We start from the raw sequence: 4618 nt of genomic DNA, 5'->3' as shown, positions 1-4618 counted from the left end.
TCTGGATCACTCCAGTTCAACCCACAGATATTATATGGAGCACCATCACTCTAGAGAACACAGTTCCGCTGCTCTACAGGCCAATGTTGGGAGGCTTTACACCCCTCCAGCCGACACTTGGCACTGCACATGGTGACCTTAGGCTCATGTGCATCTGCTTCAGAGTGTCCCATCCTTTTGGCAGTGCTTTTCTATGGAGATTTTGCAAGCTATCTCCACCTTAAAGTAGCTGAACTCACTCATTAGAAGGATACTTTTCAAAATATAGTGTAAAACTGCCCATTCAGCAAAAACTGCCCACACAGCAAGTTAGCCCCGCCCATTCACATTAAAGTTTTAAGGAGTGTTTTAGCCCAGACTGCTTTCTGAGGCACAATACAGGACAGCCAGTCATTTACATATATCAGTCTTAAAGACGCAGCTTTAAAAACAAGCATATAAGCAAAAGAGAAGAGAGAAGAGTAGTGATTGACCATGCCACAGCAGTTAGATAGAGAGTTTGGGTCAGCAGTAAGGGGGCTGAATGGTGTTTAGGTGTGAAGAAAACAAGGATGGTGGAAATCGAGGACAAAAGATGATGCTCAGGTCATGATTGCAGAATTTAAATGGAATACGAGTTGGATGGTGAGTGAAAAGGATCTAAATTAAGCAGAGAACATGGTGTTCAATGAATCATCATAGAGAAAGTGACTCTACGATGCTTGCTTTACAGTTGTGGTCATAGGAACCAGAAGTCACAGTGTCCTCAACACAAATATAGCCATTTTATTTACTATCCAGAACCACCAGTGAACCTACAGCCGTCTTCTGTCAGAGTTGTTCCTTTGGTCTTTAAAGCTTTAAATGTAATTGTAACATCCTATCTTGTCCCGTCCTTGTGTTTCTCTGTTTCAGCCTCCCATGTGCATTTGTCTATGTGAGCCATGTGCTTTTGCTGTTGTTTTGGTCTTTGTCTCCTCCGTAGTCCTGCCTTCTTGTTATCTGTCTCACCTGTCTGTTGTCTGTAGCACTGCCCTGCTTTAATGTTTTTAAAGAATTTGAAGTGATGTTGATAATGGTCAATAGTGTTAAATCAGGAAAAAAGATCTTTGGGTTCTAAGAAATATTTTAGGCCAAAGGTCTTTCTCAAAACTATCATGAAACAAACATTGTTGTAGCAATTTAATTTAATAACTTTCTGTGCTTTTAGAGAATCTAACTCCTCTTTCTTCACAGTGACAGTGAAAACATTTTTTTGTTTATTTTTTCATTTCACAACTTAGTGTTAAAAACCTTAATTCCATGTGAAATTATTATTATTTCTTTAAAATTTGATTTTTTTCACTTTTTTGCCGACTTTGACAGTAGACCCCTGTAGATTGTCTGCTCATTTTTAATGGTAAATAAAATGGCTTTTTAGAAAATAATATATATTTTTAGAGGTATCCTCCCATGAGACATCTCGTTCTTATCACCACCATTTAAAACAATTCTGACTCTGTAAGTTTTTCATGACCGAACATTTCACATCAAACCACTCTGAATGACTTACGTCATAACTATTTAAATATGCAGATATAAGAAAAAAATCGTAGAGCTCCCTTTACCAGCACATTTGTTATCTTAAAAACTATGAGATTCTTTATTTAGATTCATTTATGATATTTGTATAGTGATGCAAATATGTACAAGATCATAATTTCATCCTACCACAGTTTGAAAAGTGAATCCTGTCAGTGCGAGTCAGGAGTGTTTATCTGAGTCTTTACTGCCATCTTGTGTCTATGTTCATGTTTTTTATTTGCACTTTATTAATAAATATATCAGGAGAAAGCAAATAAAGTCACTTATCCTTCTGTCACGGGGGTGATTAAAACATTTTTAAGCACATTAAAAATGTAAGAATCTGTTACTTGTTTTCTGTCTTCTTATTTTTGTGTAAAAGATTGCACAAGATATTCTTTGCATCAAAATGAGCACAAAAATATTTTCTTTTAAAATGAAGCTGTATTATATATATATTATTTCCTATTTTTAACGTTTAGTTCTTTGTCATTTTAAGAGGAATTCGACCAATTTAAAATTTATGCATAATTAAAAGTTTGAGATGTAAACAGACTCATTCAGAGTGGTTTGGTGTGAAATGCTCTGTTCTAAAGAAACTTACAGAGTCAGAATTGTTCACAGTGGTGGTGATAGGAACCAGACGTCCACCTCTAAAAGCTCCCTCACAGAAAGTTATTACATAAATTGGCTGTGAATACACGGCCTGATGTTTCAGTCTAAAACTGTAGGTTCACTGGTGGTTTTAGACAGTAAATAAAATGGCTCTATGTGTGTTGTAGACACGGCAACCCCTTGTTCCTCTCACCACCACTGCAAAGAAATCTGAAAGGATCTCTACAATGGAGCATTTCACACCAAACCACTCTGAATGACTTTCTTTACATCTCAACCAGTGAAATAAACACACATTTTGAAAAATCGGTGGAATTCCCCTGTAAAGGCGTGCTGCCGGATATTGCGTAAGCACTTCCGCATTGCGCCTCTCTCGTCTCATGGTAACAGATGTAAACAGATGGCGCCCGTGTTGAACTGAGAACGCTTTTCTGTTTTTACTGAGAAGCTGTTGTCGAACCTGAGACTCTGAATGCGGAATCTTTTCTGGGGGGACACGAAGAGCTCCGCCTTTGAAGCTCAGCTGTGTTTCTGACTGGGTAACATCTCTCTTAATGTTACTGTTTATTCAAAGCTAAACCAGCTTCTCTTTCGGCGGCTTCTTGTTTTAATTTTCTGTTCCACCTTAAGTGGTGCTGCAGTTATATTCTGGCACCTCAGGCTGCTGCATGTTTAAGATGGAACGGAAAATTCGAACAAGATGCTGATTTCAGACTCGTGTTGGTCGTTAACGTAACGGCTCCTGATGTTCCTCAGGAGCGCTAATCTCGTCTCGAAAGAGATCTGGTCACTATAATCCACAAATCTAGCTTTTAAAGAAACTTTCTGTAGCATTTTCATGATTTCACGTGCTTAAATATTCACTGTTCCCCTAAAGGAGAATTCCACCGAATTTAAAATTTCATACATAATTAAATGGTTGAGATATATGATTCTTCGCAATAGTGGTGAAATGAACCCTGCGTCGCCATGTCTACAGCATAAATATATCCATTTTACTTACTGTCCAAAACCACTAGTGAACCTACACTTCTCTTCTGAGTTTTTATATGTAATGTTGATGATTGATAGTAAAGTAGTGGTAAATCTGAAAAAATAAGTGTTCTTTGGGGGCTATTTTACCTTAGAAACCCTTCATGTACCCCTCCATCATGAAGGGATTAAAATAAATTGATTAAAATGCATTTTAGGCCAAAAATTTGCATTGATAAGTTTAGCAAACCCATATTTACTGAGCACTACACCTTTAAAAAAAGATGGTTCTCCAAGGGTTCTTTAGTAAAGGGAATGGTTCTATCCAGAACCTTGAATTATATATAGAACCATTTTATGCTTAAATGGTTCCCTGCATGGTGAAATGGTTCTTCAGATTGATTTTGTGTATGGTTCTATCTAGCACCAAAAAGCATTCTGCTACTTTCATGATGTCAAAACACCTTTTGGTGCTTTATAGAAATTTTCGAAAAGGTTATATATAAAACCACGTACAACACATTCTCTGTCAATCTGAGGAACAATGTCACCATGAAAAGAACCATTTAAGCATGAAATAGTTCTATTTATTATTTCAAGAACCCTTGAAGAACCATCTTTTTAAAGAGTATACTACTAAAATAACCTCTTAGAAACATAACATAGCTTGTTTTGGTGTGACTGTTTTGTTGTGTTTTCTTCTCTCCGAAAGAGAACATTAGATAGTCTTGTGATGTGGTTTGATGTGTGATGTGGTTTGATGTCCAGTGCTCCTTTCTAGATAAAACTTACGAGAATCGTTCGTAGTGGTGATGTGAATGTTGAATATAATGCAAATGTTGCCTACAGTACAATTAATCCACAATCAAGTATCAGTGTGAAATGTTAGTCAAATAAAAACATCTATCTGATGCAGATATTTGTTTTTAAAGCAAATGTTTACCAATGCCGATATGATTTCAGTATCATTGTGGATCCTTAAAATGACCCATCGCTGAAGGCACATACTCTGCTTTGTGTCCCACTGTTCTTTTGTTGAAGGAACACAGGAATCAAACCAAATGTTCTCCTGTAATAGGAACTCAAACAGGTCCCTCTAAAGGGGTAGAGTCTCTACTGTAGGGGCTCCAGTTCAGGGAAGTGGTCAGATATATTATATATTAAATAGTAGGTCATCCCCCTACCCCCCAGGTTCTACATAATTTTTGATCTGAGGCCGATTTTGGATATGGTTTTCAATACTTTGTTTTAAAATATTGATTCTAAATAGTAATAGTAATAGAAATAGTTAAATGCTACATAGATTGTTTTGGCTTAGATTGGTTTTGTCGTGCAGGCCATGCAGGCCAAAAATCTCATATAATCTCATGATAAATCAAATAATTTGCTGTCTAACTGAAATGTTTGTCAATATTAGGTCCCATTTCATCCCTCTTTTTTCCAGTGTCTCTGTGTATTATGTATTTCCTCTTACTCCATGTATTTGTAC

General features: G+C 36.7%; 1 protein-coding gene across 2 annotated transcripts in view; it reads left to right on the top strand.

The window, feature by feature from the left end:
* The first annotated feature begins 2527 nt into the window (after window positions 1–2527).
* map9 (microtubule-associated protein 9) overlaps window positions 2528–4618 on the top strand; it is a 16147-nt gene continuing 14056 nt past the window's right edge. For both annotated transcript variants that reach the window (XM_036583469.1, XM_036583468.1), the window contains exon 1: window positions 2528–2696. The gene's annotated coding sequence lies outside the window, so the exon portion shown is untranslated. The remainder of the gene's footprint in view (window positions 2697–4618) is intronic.

The sequence above is a fragment of the Colossoma macropomum genome, unplaced genomic scaffold (assembly GCF_904425465.1).
Source record: "Colossoma macropomum unplaced genomic scaffold, Colossoma_macropomum, whole genome shotgun sequence".
Lineage (NCBI taxonomy): Eukaryota > Metazoa > Chordata > Actinopteri > Characiformes > Serrasalmidae > Colossoma > Colossoma macropomum.
This window is presented reverse-complemented; position numbering and strand designations above follow the sequence as displayed.